The sequence below is a fragment of the Macaca fascicularis genome, chromosome 14 (genome assembly GCF_037993035.2).
Source record: "Macaca fascicularis isolate 582-1 chromosome 14, T2T-MFA8v1.1".
In the NCBI taxonomy this organism is placed as follows: Eukaryota; Metazoa; Chordata; class Mammalia; order Primates; family Cercopithecidae; genus Macaca; species Macaca fascicularis.
The window spans coordinates 7,026,567-7,044,179 of record NC_088388.1 but is presented as its reverse complement, the minus strand read 5'-3'; the positions used below and the strand labels follow the sequence as shown (position 1 = coordinate 7,044,179).

At 46.3% G+C, this 17,613-nt stretch overlaps 1 protein-coding gene across 11 annotated transcripts in view; it reads left to right on the top strand.

Moving 5' to 3' along the window:
* Positions 1–17,613, top strand: part of RAD9A (RAD9 checkpoint clamp component A) — a 79,078-nt gene that overhangs the window by 14,197 nt on the left and 47,268 nt on the right. The window lies entirely within an intron of this gene.

Below are 17,613 nucleotides of genomic sequence, written 5' to 3'. Positions count from 1 at the left end.
AGACAAAAGATGAGTTCTGAGATGCCAATAAGAAAATAATTGAGGCCCAGCGCGGTGGCCCACACCTCTAATCCCAGCACTTTGGGAGGCCGAAGTGGGTGGATTGCTTGAGTTCAGGAGTTCAAGACCAGCCTGAGCAATATGGTGAAACCCCATCTCTACTAAAAACAAAAAAAGAAAAAAAAAAAAAGGCCGGTCGCGGTGGCTCACGCCTGTAATCCCAGCACTTTGGGAGGCCGAGGCGGGCGGATCACGAGGTCAGGAGATGGAGACCATCCTGGCCAACATGGCGAAACCCCATCTCTACTGAAAATACGAAAAATTAGCTGGGCGTGGTGGCGGGCGACTGTAGTCCCAGCTACTTGGGAGGCTGAGGCAGGAGAACAGCGTGAACCTGGGAGGTGGAGCTAAGTGAGCTAAGATCGTGCCACGGCACTCCAGCCTGGGCAACAGAGCGAGACTGTCTCAAAAAAAAAAAAAAAAAAAATCACCAGGCGTGGTGGCAAATGCCTGTAGTCCCAGCTACTCAGGAGGCTGAGGTGGGAGGATCAGCTGAGTCCAGGAGGTTGAGGCTACAGTGAGCTGTGATTGTGCCACTGTACTCCAGCCTGGGCAATGGGAGTGAGACTTTGTCTCAAAAAAGAAAGAAAAGAGGAGAAAAGTACCTGCCTGGACAGGTTTTTAATGCAGAAGAAAACAGAAAACCACAAAAGACCTCTATTAGTAAGGAAGAGAAGTGAGCAGTAGGATTTAAGGAAAGAAAAGATAAACCAACTCTACTGTTTTGTGCAAATGCAGTCAGGTTTATTATGAAGGCTGCCCTTATCTATAAATCTGCTAACCCCCAAGCCGAAGGGAAAGAAAAACACCAGCTGCCAATTTTTTGGTGGTACAACAAGAAAGCCTGGACAAGCACCCTTTTTCTGGATCGATTTCATTGATACTTTGTCCCTGAAGTCAGGACGTACCTTGTCAGTAAGGGGATTGCCTTTTTTTGTTGTTTTTTGAGATGGAGTCCCACTCTGTCACCCAGGCTGGAATGCAGTAGCGTGATCTCAGCTCACTGCAGCCTCCGCCTCCTGGGTTCAAGCGATTTTCCTGCCTCAGCCTCCTAAGTAACTGGGATTACAGGCACACACCACTATGCCCAGCTAATTTTTGTATTTTTAGTAGAGACAGGGTTTCACCATGTTGGCCAGGCTGGTCTCAGACCCCTGACCTCAAGTGATGTGGCCGCCTCGGCCTCCCAAAGTGCTGGGATTACAGGGGAGAGCCACTACACCTGGCCTGGTTTTGCCTTTTAAAATTCTCTTGTTATTGGACAATGCCCTTGGCATTGAACCCCATCAGTTCAATACCGAAGGTGTCAAAGTGGTCTACTTGTCTCCAAACACACTGTCTCTAATTCAGCCTCTAGATCAGGGGATCATAAGGACCTTAAAGACTCATTACACATATACATGGTATTCTATGGAAAGGACTGTCAACTCTATGGAAGCGAACCCTGATAGAACATTGTGGAAGTCTGGAAGGATTGTACCACTGAAGATGCCATCATTATTATGGAAAAAGCCATGAAAACCATCAAGCCTGAAACAATAAATTCCTACTGGAGAATACTGCATCCAGATGTTATGCATGATTTCACAGGATTGATGATAAAGCCAAGCAAGGAAATCATGAAAAAGATTGTGGATATGGCAAAAAAGATGGGGTGAAGGGTTTGATATGGATCTCAGGGGAATCGAAGAGTTTAATAGACACCACCCAAGACAAATTAACAGAAGATGACATGATAGAGATGAGTGCTTCTGAACCTGTGCCAGATGAAGAAGAAGATGTAGAAGCAGCAGTGGCAGAAAACAATTAACATTAGACAGTCTAGGAGAAGGGTTCTGATTATTCAAGACCACTTTTGACATCTTTTATGACATGGACCCTTCTGCGATGCAGGCACTGAAACTCAATCAAACAGTGGAAGAAGGATTAATACCATATAGCAGGGGTCCCCAGCCCTCAGGCCACCGGCACCAGGCCATACAGCAGGAGGTGAGTGACGGGTGAGCAGGCAAACACAAGCTTCATCTGCATCTACATCTCTTCCCCGTCACTTGCATTTCCATGTAAGCACCACCTCTTGTCAGATCATAGGAGAGCAAACCCCATTGTGAACTGTGTGTGTGAGGGATCTGGGTTGCCAGCTCCTTATGAGAATCTCATGCCTGGTGATCTGTCACTGTCTTCTCTCACCCCAGAAAGGACTATCTAGTTGCAAGAAAACAAGCTCAGGGCTCCTACTGATTCCACCTTAGGGTGAGCTGTATAATCATTTCATTGTGTGTTACAATATAATAATAATAGAAATAAAGCACACAATAAATATAAAGTGCTTGAATCATCCCGAAACCACCCCCTTAACCCCATCTATAGGAAAAAGGTCTTCCATAAAATCAGTCCCTGGTGCCCAAAAGGTTGGGACTGCTGCTATATAGAAACATTTTTAGAGAAATGAAAAAGCAAAAATGTCAGACAGAAGTTACAATGTATTTCCGTAAAGTTACACCAGAGTGTGCCTGCCTCTCCCGCCTGCCCTTCCACCTCTTTTGCCTCTGCTGCCCCTGAGATAGCAAGACCAACCATTCCTCTTCCTCAGCCTACTCAACATGAAGGCAATGAGGATAAAGACCTTTATGATGATCCATTTCCACTTAATAGCAAATATACTTACTCTTATAATTTTTGTTTCTTTTCTTTTCTTTTTTTGAGACAAGGTTTCACTCTCACCCAGGCCAGAGTGTAGTGGTGCGATCTCGGCTCACTGCACTTCAACCTCCTGGGCTTCCAGGCTCAAAAGATCTTCCCTCAAAACTCCATCTCCGGCTGAGCACGGTGGCTCGTGCCTGTAATCCCAGCACTTTGGGAGGCTGAGGTGGGCAGATCACCTGAGGTCAGGAGTTTGAGACCAGCCTGGCCAACGTGGTGAAACCCCGTCTCTACTAAAAATACAAAAATTAGCCAGGCATGGTGACACACACCTGTAATCCCAGCTCCTTGGGAGGCTGAGGCAGGAGAATCGCTGGAACCCGGAAGGCAGAGGTTGCAGTGACTCAAGATGGTGCCACTGCACTCCATCCAGCCTGGGCCACAGAGCGAGACTCTGTCTCAAAAAATAAAAAATAAAAATAAAATAAAAATAAAAACCATCTCTACAAAAAAATATGAAAAATCAGCTGGGTGCAGTGGCTGTAATCCCAGCAATTTGGAAGGCTAAGGCAAGTGGCTCACTTGAGGCCAGTAGTTTGAGACCACCCTTGCCAACATGGTGAAACCCTGTGTCTAGTAAAAATACAAAAAAAGGCCAGTGCAGTGACTCACACCTGTAATCTCAGCACTTCGGGAGGCCAAGGCAGGCAGCTCACTTGAGGTCAGGAGTTCAAAACCAGCCTGGCCAACATGGTGAAACCCCATCTTTACTAAATATACAAAGAAATTAGCCAGGCATGGTGGTGGGCACCTGTAATCCCAGCGACTCAGGAAGCTGAGGCAGGATAATTGCTTGAACCTGGGAGGCAGAGGTTGCAGTGAGCCTGTAATCCCAGCTACTTGGGAGGTTGAGGCAGGAGAATCGCTTGAACCTGGGAGGCAGAGGTTGCAGTGAGCCAAGATTTCACCAATGCACTCCAGCCTGGGCAACAGAGTGAGACTCCGTCTCTAAATAAATAAATAAGTAACCAACAAATGCACAATTGTCAGAGATTTGAAAACCTTTTGGGCTGGGTGCAGTGGTTCATGCCTGTAATCCCAGCACTTCGGGAGGCCAGAGCAGGTGGATCACCTGAGGTCAGGAGTTCTAGACCAGCCTGGCCAACATGGTAAAAATCCGTCTCTGTGAAAAATACAAAAATTAGTCAGGCGTGGTGGCAGGTGACTGTAATCCCAGCTACTTGGGGCGGGGGGCTGAGGCAGGAGAATTGCTTGAATCCCAGAGGCAGAGGTTGCAGTGAGCCAAGACTGTGCCATCGCACTCCAGCCTGGGGGACAAGAGTGAAACTCCATCTCATAAAAAAGAAAACCTTCTTTTGGTAATTGAGAGAACAACTAGACAAAAAAGCAGCTGCATATAGAAAACCTGAACAATACCATCAACCAATTTGATATAGTTGACATTCAAGAAACTCCACCAAATAACTGCAGGTGATCCACCCACTTCAGCCTCCCAAAGTGCTGGGATTACATTTTTTTCAAGCACACATAGAACATTAGCCAAGCTAGATTATATCTGGGCCATAAGATAAGTCTCAGTATACTTCTAAAGATTAAAATCTATTGCTTAAGGCCAGAAATTCAAGACCAACCCAGGCAACATAATAAATAGATAGACCCCATCTCCATAAAAAGTAAAAAACTTAGCTGAGCATGGTAGCATGTGCCTGTAGTCCCAGCTACTTGGGAGACTGAAGTGGGAAGATTGAGCCCAAGGAGTTGGATGCTGCAGTGAGTATGATTGTGCCACTGCACTCCAGCATGGTTAAAGAGTGAGACCCTATCTCTATTAAAAAAAAAAAAAAAAAAGAATAAAAAGAAAAAACCCCAAACAACCTTACAGAATATATACTCTCTGATCATCTGATCACAATGAAATTAAATTAGAGACAAATAATATTAATAGTAACATATCTAGAAAATCCCCAAATGTTTAGAAATTAAAGAATATGGCCAGGCGCGGTGGCTCAAGCCTGTAATCCCAGCACTTTGGGAGGCCGAGATGGGCGGATCACGAGGTCAGGAGATCGAGACCATCCTGGCTAACATGGTGAAACCCCGTCTCTACTAAAAAATACAAAAAACTAGCCGGGCGAGGTGGTGGGCGCCTGTAGTCCCAGCTACACAGGAGGCTGAGGCAGGAGAATAGTGTAAACCCGGGAGGCGGAGCTTGCAGTGAGCTGAGATCCGGCCACTGCACTCCAGTCTGGGCGACAGAGCGAGACTCCGTCTCAAAAAAAAAAAAAAAAAAAGAAATCAAAGAATATATTTCTAAAGAATCTATTTTTAGGCCAGGTATGGTGGCTTACACCTGTAATCCCAGCACTTTGGGAGGCCGAGGAGGGAGGATTGCTTGAGGCCAGGAGTTTGAGACCAGCCTGGGCAATATAGCGAGATCCTGTTTCTACAAAAAATAAAATTTGCCAGGCATGGTGGCACATACCTGTAGTCCCAGCTACTCGAGGCTGAGGCAGGAGAATCACTTGAACCCAAGAGGTGGAGGTTGCAGTGAGCTGAGAACATGCCATTGCACTCCAGCCTGGGTGACAAGAGTGAAACTCTGTCTCAAAAAAAAAAAAAAAAAAAATTCTGTATAACTAATTAATCAAAGAAGAAAACACAAATGAGAAAATATTTCAAACTGAAGCATATGAAGGCATAGAATATCAAAATATGTGTGGTGCAGCTAAAGAAGTACTTAGGCCGGGCGTGGTGGCTCACGCCTGTAATCCCAGCACTTTGGGAGGCCGAGGTGGGCGGATCACAAGGTCAGGAGATCGAGACCATGGTGAAACCCCGTCTCTACTAAAAATAGAAAAAATTAGCCGGGCGCAGGGGCGGGTGCCTGTAGTCCCAGTTACTCGGGAGGCTGAGGCAGGAGAATGGCGTGAACCCGGGAGGCGGAGCTTGCAGTGAGCCGAGATTGCGCCACTGCACTCCAGCCTGGGCGACAGAGCGAGACTCCGTCTCAAAAAAAAAAGAAGTACTTAAAGGAAAGTTTATAAAGTATCTATATGAGAAAAGAGAAAGGTTTAAATTTTTTTGGGGGGGGTCGGAGGGACAGAGTGGGACACTGGAGTGCAGTGGTGCGATCTCGGTTCACCGCAACCTCTGCCTCCCAGGTTCAAGTGATTCTCATGCCTCAAACTCCTGGCCTCAAGTGATCCACCCACCTCGGCTTCCCAAAGTGCTGGGATTACAGGCATGAGCCACCGTGCCCGGTGGAAAGGTTTAAATTAATAATTCTGTGTTTCTACCTTAAGAAGCTGTAAGAAGTTTGGCAGTTTCTCAAAAAACTAAATAGAATTACCATATGACCCAGCAGTTCTACTCCCTAGTATATACGCAGGATAATAAAAAACACGTTCATAACAGTGTTAGCCAAAAACTGGAAGCAATCCAACTGTCTATTCACAGATGAATGAATAAACAAAATGTGGTATATCCCTATAATGGAATATTATTCAGCCGTGAAAAAGAATGAAGTGGTTATATGCTACAAGATGGATAAACCTTGAAAACCTTATGCTAAGTGAAGGAAAGCAGACACAAAATGATTCCATTTATATGAAATTTTCAGGGCTGGGTATGGTGGCTCATGCCTATAATCCCAGCACTTTGGGAGTCTGAAGTGGGAGGATTGCTTGAGCCCAGGAGATCAGCGGGGGCAACATAATGAGATCCTCTCTACAAAAAATAAAAAATTAGCCAGGCGTGGTGACGTACACCTGTAATCTTGAGGCATGAGATTCCTTGAGCCAGGAGGCCAAGACTGCAATAAGCACCACGGCACTCCAGCTTGGGCAACAAAGTGAGACCCTGCCTCAAAAAAATTGTAAAAAATTAATTATAAAAATAAAAATTTTAGAATAGACAGATCCATATAAACAGAAAGCAGATTAGAGGTTGTCAGGGAGGAATTGGAACTGACTGCCATTAAGCACAGGCTTTCTTTCTGGGGTGATGAATGTATTACAGAATTAGACAGTGGTAATGGTTGCACAACATAGTGAATACACTAAAAATCACTGAATTTTACACTTTAAAATTGTGAATTTTGGAGGCTGGGCATGGTGACTCATGCCTATAGTCCCAGCGTTTTGGGAAGCCGAGGCGGGTATATGGCTTGAGTTCAGGAGTTGGAGACCAGCTTAGGCAACATAGCAAGATCCCATCTCCACAAAAAATACAAAAATTAGCCTGGTGTGGTGGTGCGTGCCTGTAGTCCCAGCTACTTGGGAGGCTGAGGTGGAAGGAACCCTTGAGCCTGGGAGATAGAGGCTGCCGTGAGCCATGATTGCACCACTGCAGACCAGCTTGAAATGACAGAATAACACCCTGTCAAAAAAAAAAAAAAGAAAGAAAGAAAATACATACACACACACACAGAGAAAAATAGCAAAGCCAAAAGCTGATTCTTTGAAAAAATAATAAAATTGATAAAACCATATCGAGACTGATTAAAAAAAAAAAAAATACAGGCCGGGCGCGGTGGCTCAAGCCTGTAATCCCAGCACTTTGGGAGGCCGAGACGGGCGGATCACGAGGTCAGGAGTTGAAGACCAGCCTGGCCAACATGGTGAAACCCTGTGTCTACTAAAAATACAAAAATTAGCTGGGCTTGGTGGTGGGCACCTGTAATCCCAGCTACTCAGGAGGCTGAGGCAGAGAACTGCTTGAACCCAGGAGGCAGAGGTTCCAGTGAGCCGAGATTGCGGTACTGTACTCCAGCCTGGGCGACAGAGCAAGACTCCATCTCCAAAAATAAATAAAATAAAATAAAATAAAATAGTAAGTCCCTAGTAAGACTAAGAAAATAGAGAAAATATAAATCCCCAATTATCAGGAATGAAACAGTGAAATTAATTAAGAATAGATCCTAAACCTAAATGTAAAAGCTAAAACAATGAAATATCTAGAAAAAAATAGAAAATATTTGTTACTTTGGGGTAGGTAAACATTTCTTAGGACATAAAAAGCAGTAACAAAAAAAAAAAGATAAATTGGATTTCATCAAAATTTAAAACTTTGGGCCAGGTTTGGTGGCTGACGCCTGTAATCCTAGCACTTTGGGAGGCCAACACAGGTGGATTACATGAGGTCAGGAGTTTGAGGCCAGCCTGGCCAACATGGTGAAATCCTGTTTCTACTAAAATTACAAAAATTAGCTGGGCATGGTGGCACATGCCTGTAATCCCAGCAACTTGGGAGGCTGAGGTAGGAGAATCGCCTAAACCCAGGAGGCGGAGGTTCCAGTGAGCCAAGATCACGCCATTGCACTCCAGCTTGGGCAACAGTAGCGAAACTCCATCACACCCACAGGCACACATTTTAAAACTTTGGTTCTTCTAAAGGTACTATTAAGAAAAAAATTCTGGCTGGGTGCAGTGACTCACGCCTGTAATCCCATCTCGTTGGGAGGCTGAGGCAGGCAGGTGGATTGCTTGAGGTCAAGAATTTCAGACCAGCCTGGCCAACATGGTGAAACCCTGTCTCTACTAAAAATACAAAAATTAGCCAGGTGTGGTGATGGGTGCCTGTAATCCCAGCTACTTGGGAGGCTCAGGCAGGAGAATCCCTTGAACCTGGGAGGCAGAGGTTGCAGTGAGCTGAGATCGCCCCACTGCACTCCAGCTTGGGTGACAAAGTGAGACTCTGTCTCAAAAAATATATATATATATTCAAAATATTTTGTCTGGAACCACTAAAGACCCCAAATAACCAAAGCAATCCTAAGCAAAAATAACAAAGCTGGAGGCATCATACTACCTGAGTTCAAAATATACTACAAAGCTATGATAACCAAAATAGCATGGTACAGTCATAAAAACATACACATAGACCAATGGAACAGTATAGATAACCCAGAAATAAATCCACACAACTGATTTTCAGCAAAGGTGCCAAGAATATACATTGGGGAAAAGATGGTCTCTTCAATAAATGGTGCTGGGAAAAGTGGATATCTACATGCAGAAGAATGACAAAAATTAACTCAAAAGGGATTAAAGACTTAAATATAAGACCTCAAACTACAAAACTACTAGAAGAAAACACAGGAGAAATGCTTCATGACATTGACCTAGGCAAGGATTTTTGAGATAGGACCTCAAAAGCACAGGCAACAAAAGCAAAAGTAGGCCAATGGGATTACATCAAACAAAAAGCTTCTGCACAGCAAAGAAAACAATAGAGCATGGCCAGGCACAGCGGCTCACACCTCTAGTCCCAGCTATTCTGGAAGCTGAGGTGGGAGGATTGCTTAAACCCAAAAATTTGAGGCTGCAGTGAACTGTGATTGTGCCATTGCACTCCAGCCTGGGTGACAGAGCAAGACTCCATCTCAAAAAAATAAAATGGTAGAACTGCTTTGGAAAACAGACTGGCAGTTTACTTTAAGGTCAAATATGTATATGATATATAACGTAGCAATATGATTCTTTGGCATATAGCCAAGAAGAATGAAAACTGCCCACACAAAGACTTGTACATGAATGTTTATAACAGCTTGATCCATCAGAGTCTAAAACTGGAAACAACCCAAATGTTCATCAGCTGATAAATGGGATAAACACATTTTAGTATATTCACACGATGGATTTTTTTTTTTTTTTTTTTTTTTTTTTTTTTTTTTGAGACAGAGTCTTGCTCTGTCACCCAGGCTGGAGTGCAGTGGCGCGATCTCACCTCACTGCAAGGTCCGCCTCCCGGCTTCACACCATTCTCCTGTCTCAGCCTCCCGAGTCGCTGGGACTACAGGCGCCTGCCACCACGCCCGGCTCATTTTTTGTCTTTTTAGTAGAGACGGGGTTTCACTGTGTTAGCCAGGATGGTCTCGATCTCCTGACCTCGTGATCCGCCCGTCTCGGCCTCCCAAAGTGCTGGGATTACAGGCGTGAGCCACCGCGCCCAGCAATTTTTTTTTTTTTTTTTCCACATAGAGATAGTGCTTCACTCTGTTGCTCAGACTGGTCTCAAATTCTCTTGAGCTTAAGTAATCCTCCTGCCTTGGCCTCCCAACATGCTGGGATTATAGGCATGAGCCACTGCACTTGGCCCTTATTTTTTTTTTGGAGACAGAGTCTTGCTCTGTCACCTAGGCTAGAGTGCGGTGGTGCAGTCACAGCTCATTACAGCCTCAACCTACCAGGCTCAAGGGGTCCTCCCCAACCTCAGCCTCCCGAGTAGCTGGAACCACTGGTGCAAGCCACCACAGTGGGCTAATTTTTAACATTTTTTGTAGAGACAAGATTTCGCTATGTTACCTGGGCTGGACTTGAACCCCTTGCCTCAAGCAGCCTCCCGCCTTGGCCCCCACATATTTGGGATTACAGGTGTGAACCACTGCACCTGGCCCAGTCCCTTATGGATGATAGACTTTTAGGCTATTTATATTCTTTGCTATTACAAAGAGTTTTATAATAAATAACTTTACATATGTTATTTTACACATACCAACATATCTGTAGGATAAATTTCTAGATATAGACTGAAAAGGATAGGTGCATTTATAATTTTGATAAATAGTGCCAAATTAGCGTCCTTAGAGTTGTACAAGTGTATACTACAGCATTACGGGACTGGAATAGTCAGATCCTGGCCAGCCATTCTCCCGAGAGCATGTGGAGAAATGGGCTGGATGGCTCACTGCAATGATGAGCGTCTCTACTCTGCACCTCGGAGGACCTTGACTGAGCACTGCATGGCCAGCCCAGTGGAGGCACAGGCTTCAAAACAGGATATAAAAAGGGCCTGCTTCTGCAGTTGACAGCTTTGATGCCTTCCTCACTGAGAAGACCTTAGGAAAAGATGGCTCCTGCCATTAAGACCACACAACCCCTATGGAGAAGTGACTTAGAGCCCAAAGAGTTGCATTTACAACTCTCATACAAATGATTCTCATGCACTAGACAGGATCAAAAAGTAGGTGTGAGCAGGCTGGGCACGGTGGCTGACGCCTATAATCCCAGCACTTTGGGAGGCCGAGGTGGGCAGATCACCTGAGGTCAGGAGTTCGAGACCAGTCTGGCCAACATGGTGAAACCTTGTCTCTACTAAAAATATAAAATTAGCCGGGCATGGTGGCGCGTGCCTGTGATCCCAGCTACTCGGGAGGCTGAGGCAAGAGAATTGCTTGAACCCGGTAGGCAGAGGTTTCTGTGAACCAAGATGATGCCACTACCCTCCAGCCTGGGTGACAGAGCAAGACTTCATCTCAAAGAAAAAAGAAAAAACAAAGTAGGTGTGAGTGAAGTGGGAAGGTTTGGTCAGCTTTTTTTTTTTTTTTTTTTTTTTTTTTGACAGGGTCTTGGTGTGTTGCTCAGGCTGGAGTGCTGTGGTGGGAATATAGCTCACTGCAATTCAACTTTACAGGCTCAAGCGATCCTCCTGCCTCAGCCCCACTGAGTAGCTGGAGCCATAGGCGTGTGCCACCCCCAGCTAATTTTTATTTATTTATTTATTTATTTTTTGTAGATACAGAATACCCCTTTGTTGCCCAGGCTGCTCTCAAACTCTTGGGCTCAAGTGATCCTCCTGCCTCAGCCTCCCAAAGTGCTAGGATTACAGGGGTGAGCCACTGTGACCAACCTCAGCCAGCTTTGAGGCTTACTATGTAGCCAACGTTGTGTTAGGTATACACCAACAGAGATAAAATATTCTCTAGCATTGGAAACAATGAAGCGTATTGTTGTGGCAATGTGACATGCTGTAATAAAGCAAATAGGTTATCATGGGAAGCAGAGGGGAAATCCTTAACTCTCTTCAGGGAAGGCTGCACAGAGGGAAAAACATCCTTCAGTCAAGGGCAAGGCCTGCAGGCATAGGAACCATTGGTGCCTCTAGGTGAGGTGAAGGGGCATCCACGAGGTCAGGATGGAGGCTCACATCCCAGAGGGAGTTCCTAGGAGATGCCTTTTCCTTCAAGAGACAAAGGACCAAAGTTGGGCTCAAGAAGGACTCAGACCCCAACACATAGTCTACCATCACTTGTCCACCTTGTGACACCACTACTCATCCTTATATACTCAGCTGAAGGGTTGTCATAGGCCAGGCCCATTCCTGTCTTGCAGCATTGTTTGAAGTTCACCTCCGTGTCTGTTTTTTGTCTCCCTACTACAGTGAGCTCTTGGGGCTTAGGGCCTGGGGTTCTAATCATTTGCATCTGCCATGACTAGCACAAAGTTATGGTTTTCTAGCTTAGGACTCAGGTGGATAAACTGGAGACCTACCTGTGTGGAAAACTAGGAATCATTTTGAGAATCTCTCGAGTCTCAGAGGTGGCAGTAACCCAAATTGGCCTCAAGCTGGCACTGTTGTAGTTTTCTTCTGTTTCTAGACCAATTCAGAAACTTTATTCTTTCCTGTGTTGACTTTAGTTTCTTGGTAAATTAGCTCCTTAAACCTTCAAGCTACTAGTGAGTTTGTCTGAGGGTGGATAAATGTTGCCACACCTGAGTCAATAAAGAATGAATCAGCGTGGCCTTCATAGAGGGGTGTGGTACTGGTAGTTACCATGACAGCCAAAGACACTAGAGAGAACTACAAAACGGAGATAGAGGGAAGTGGGAAATGGAGGAATGGAATGAGGTCTAGTCCCCTCCATGCTTCCTGACAGTATCTTCCTTGATGTCTCTGCAGCATCGCACCAGTGACCTCTGGGACACTTGCTCTGCCTTGGTTCTCCTGCCACTCTGAGCACTCTTCCCCTCTGGTTTGCTGGATCTTCTTCCACCATTTTCTAGAGCGAATTTTCCCAAGTGTGATGCTTGGTCTTCTCTTTGCCTGTCTCTCTTGAATCTTTCATCTGTGCGCATAGGTCAGTTCTATGCAGGTAATTTCCTTGTCCCCCAGATACCGCCCCTCCCATGATCTCTCTGCTGGACTTGAGCTCTGTTTCCATTTCCTACCAGGTGTTTCCATTTGGGTGTCCTGTAGTCATCTGAAACCAAGCATGTATAAAATTGAGCCTGTCTTCCCCCTCCCAGTTTCCATTTTTCTTCCCATGGCATCAGTATTCTCTCACCCACCCAAGCTCAAAACCTGAGTCATATTTGACACGTCCTCCCCATTCTTCCCTTCCCAAATGCAAGTTTTGCAAACTTCCTTTGCAACATCTCTTATAGTTCTTTGTCCTTTTCTTTTTTTTTTTTTTTCTTTTTTTTTTTTTTGAGACGGAGTCTCGCTCTGTCACCCAGGCTGGAGTGCAGTGGCCGGATCTCAGCTCACTGCAAGCTCCGCCTCCCGGGTTCACGCCATTCTCCTGCCTCAGCCTCCCGAGTAGCTGGGACTACAGGCGCCCGCCACCTCGCCCGGCTAGTTTTTTGTATTTTTTAGTAGAGACGGGGTTTCACCGTGTTAACCAGGATGGTCTCGATCTCCTGACCTCGTGATCTGCCCGTCTCGGCCTCCCAAAGTGCTGGGATTACAGGCTTGAGCCACCGCGCCCGGCCTATTTTTTTATTTTTTAATTTTTTTTGAGATGGAGCTTCACTCTTGTTGCCCAGGCTGGAGTACAGTGGTATGATCTTGGCTTACTGCATCACTGCAACCTCCACCTCCTGGGTTCAAGTGATTCTCCTGCCTCAGCCTCCTGAGTAGCTGGGATTACAGGCATGTTCCTCTATGCCTGGCTAATTTTGCATTTTTAATAGAGACAGGGTTTCACCATGTTGGTCAGGCTGATCTCAAACACCCAACCTCAGATGATCTGCCCACCTTGGCCTCCCAAAGTGCTGGGATTACAGGCGTGAACCATCGCTCCCAGCCAAATGCTAGTTTTGTATGAGTTTATGTGGAAACCTCTGTGGTATATACTTCACAGCTCTGCACATCTAGCCTGTGGCACACACATGATTCCCTCCTGCTTGCCTTTGTTCAGCTCATTCCCTTAGTCTAGAACACTATTCTCTGGCTGGGTGTGGCAGTTCACTCCTGTAAGCCCAGTACTTTAGCAGGCCAAGGCAGGAGGATTGTTTGGCCTCAGGAGTGTGAGACCAGCCTGGGCAACATAACAGGACTATCTCAGTGTATGACACGTGCCTGTAGTCCCAGCTACTTGGGAGACCAAGGCAGGAGGATAGCTTGAGCCTGGGAGTTTGAGGCTGCAGTGAGCCATGATTGCACCACTGTGCTCCAGCTTGGGCAACAGAGCAAGACCCTTTCTCAAAAATTATATATATATGTGTGTGTGTGTGTGTGTGTGTGTATATATATATATATTATATATATTTTTACATATATAAAATATTATATATATATGCTTTTTAGTATTTCTGACGTGCCGTTCAAACTGAGTGAGGTGGTGGTAGATGTATCAGGGGTACTTGAAAGCAGCCATAGGCCACACGTGGCACATCTTCCTGGAGACTTCATTTTATTTAATTATAAATAATTTCACCTACTTTTAGCTACTCCAGGCTGGGCACAGTGTTTCACGCCTGTAATCCCAGCATTTTGGGAGGCTGAGGTGAGTGAATCACTTAAGGTCAGGAGTTCAAGACCAGCCTGACCAATGTGATGAAACCCCATCTCTACCAAAAATACAAAAATTAGCCAGGCATGGTGGTGGGTACCTCTAATCCCAGCTACTTGGGAGGCTGAGGCACGAGAATTGCTTGAACCCTGGAGGCAGAGGTTGCAGTGAGCCAAGATTATCCCACTACACTTCAGCCTGAGTGACAGAGTGAGACTCTGTGTCAAAAAAGAAGTACAGCTACTCCAGACATATGGAGTAGAATGCAAATTGGTGAAAGAAATGACTAAGAACATTCCGTGTGGTGCTGTCCCCTGCAGTGGGAAGTCTGCATTCGCCCTGCGGTGGAAGGTGGGAAGGTGAGAAACAGGGACCCCTGATTAGAAGGGGCTAGGTGCAGATGAGGTGCGGCAAGGGGAATACAATGCAGCGGGAGGGAAGTGGCAGTCCCTGTGCTCGAGGCTCCTGCAGCGGGTCCCTGTCACCTGTGGTGCTCTTTCCTTTCTGAGAACTCAGACAATTCAGTCTCTATACCACTCCTATGTTGCCTCAGGAAAGTACTTGTATTACATGGTTTTCTAACTTGCCACATATGTAGTCCTTATCTCCTCAACAACATTCTTATCCTCCAACATCTGGAGTGCAGGTGTGGGGTGAATTCAGGCCCTGGTGTTTACTGATTGAGCAAGGCACTTTTCCTCTCAGCTTTGGTTTCCTTATCTGTAAAACATGGATAGTACTTCCCTAATGAGATTGTTCTCAGGATTCAACTAGATAACATGTGTGCAGCATTTCACTTAGCAGATGGCATGGATAGGCACTTAGTAAACATCAGAGCCCTCCCAGCAGCGCCAGGCTCTTAGTAAATATCTGATTCTTGAATATTCCCATCCCCAAATATATCCCCCTACCTGAGACTCCTCTCATGTTCTCTGTCTCCCTTCCTGTCACAGTGCATGTGTCTACAGAAGGCCACCCTCTTTGCGTATCCTGGTTCCTGGCCCTCCTCACCCTCACAAAGATCTCACTCACACAACTGCCTTCTCATCTCCTGTAACCTCAGGTTCTCTCCCTACTGGATCTCTCAGACTACTTCTCTCTCTACACTCACTCCGGGGATCTCATCCACTGTTGCGGCTTTCAAGGCCATCTAAAAGATTCCCAAGTTTATATTTTAAACCTAGAATGCCTCAGAATCCGAGACTTACATATCCACTGCCTATACCCCGTGTCCCCTTGGAAGTGGCACAGATACTTCAGCATGTCTAAGATGGATCTCCAGATTCCCACCCCACCCTTCCCACAAGTTTTCCCATCTTAGTAATGAGAACTCTGTCCTTCCAGTCACCCAAACCAAAACCTTTGGAGTTATCCTTGGCTCCTGCCTCTTAAATCCCACAGTCCTATAGGCAAGTCCTGCCAGTCAGCTCTTCCTTCAAAATACAGAGTGTACCTGGCCACTTCACCTCCTCATGCTGGTCCAGATCAAGCTCAACTCTCATGAGGCCAACTTCAGAGGCCTCCTGAGTGGTTTTGCTACCTCTGTTTTCCCCAGCTCCACAATCTTGTTTTCCACCAACAGAGTAATGTTTTCTAAACATCAGCTGACTCTGTCATTTATTGACCTCAAGCCCTCCAGTATCTTCCCCTCTCACTCAGAATCAAATCCAGATTTCTTATCATGGCCCTAGGGACCAGCCTGTTGCCTGTCTTCTCTCAATTCCCACTACCCTTCCTTGCTCCCTGGGCCCCAGCCTCACTGGCCTCCTCAGTGCCTTTCCTGGAACAGGCTGGAAACACTCCTCCCTCAGGGAGCTTCTCCTTGTTGCTCCTTCTGTCTGGAACACTCAGGTGCAGACCTTGCTCCCTTCCTTTCTTCAGGTCTCTGCTCAAATGCCACCTTAGCAGAGGGCCTTCCCTGACCAGTCTCTCTAACATAGCGCCCTGGCATCCTTGGACCCTTTCTGATCTCAACTCTGATTTTGCTTACTACTGACTGCTACCTGACATAATTAACTTACGTGTTTGTTTTTGTCCATCTCCTGACCATTAGTAACACCCCAAGGGGACCTTTGGTGCCTGGCACATAGTGAGTGCTCAGCAGCTGGGTGGGAGCTGTGGCATAGACTGGAAGAGCTTAATGCAAGTGGCCCCTGGTCACTGCACTGCCTCTTGCCTGCTGTGTGCTTTTGGACAACTTTACTTAACCTTTCTTAGTTTCAGTTCCCCTCTCGGTAAAACTTACCTGGAAGGTTTTTTAGGAGGATTCGAGATAATACATTTAAAGTACCCGAAACATGATCAGTGCTCAGTAAGACAGGGGCTACGCAGGCCACTTAGCTGCTCTCTAGGCCTGTTTCCAACAAGTTACTAGTGCTGCCTCCATCTGCCCCCAGGATGGAGGGCTGCTACAGTAGATGAAGGTAATGCTACAGAAGCAGTTACTGACTCTATTCTCCATGTCATACCCTGACCCCGGGTCTCCTGAGCATTGTTTCTGGCTCCAGCCAGTTCTCCATCCCCCAGCACCGTCAGTTTCTTTTTTCTTTTTTTTTGAGACAGAGTCTTGCTTAGTTGCCCAGGCTGGAGTGCAGTGGTGTGATCTCGGCTCACTGCAAGCTCCGCTTCCTGGGTTCATGCCATTCTTCTGCCTCAGCCTCTCAAGTAGCTGGGACTACAGGCGCCCGCCACCATGCCCGGCTAATTTTTTGTATTTTTAGTAGAGATGGGGTTTCACCGTGTTAGCCAGGATAGTCTCGATCTCTTGACCTCGTGATCCATCCGCCTTGGCCTCCCAAAGTGCTGGGATTATAGGCGTGAGCCACTGTGCCCAGCCTTTTTTTTTTTTTTTTTTTTTTTTTTTTTTTTTTTTGAGGAGTCTCCCTCTGTCACCCAGGCTGGAGTGCAGTGGCACAGTATCAGCTCACTGCCAGCTCTGCCTCCCGGGTTCACACCATTCTCCTGCCTCAGCCTTCTGAGTAGCTGGAACTACAGGCGCTTGTCACCACACCCGGCTAATTTTTTGTATTTTTAGTAGAGACAGGGTTTCACCTTGTTAGCCATGATGGTCTCCATCTCTTGACCTCGTGATCCGCCCGCCTGGGCCTCCCAAAGTGCTGGAATTACAGGCGTGAGCCACCATGCCCAGCCATCAATTTCTTACCAAAGCCCCTCAGATGATGGCCATGTCTGAGCAGGTCCTGCAAGTTGAGACCCTCCCCAGCCCTGCTTTGATCAAGGTGGTCCCTGATGTGGGAAGCCTGAGGTGCTTGCTGGGAATGTATAGATATGTTTGGACTTCATGCGCCATGGACCCCAAAGGTCCTTCTCTGGCAAAGCACCCATGTTTGTGAAGTGGGCACTGCTTAGCAAGCCAG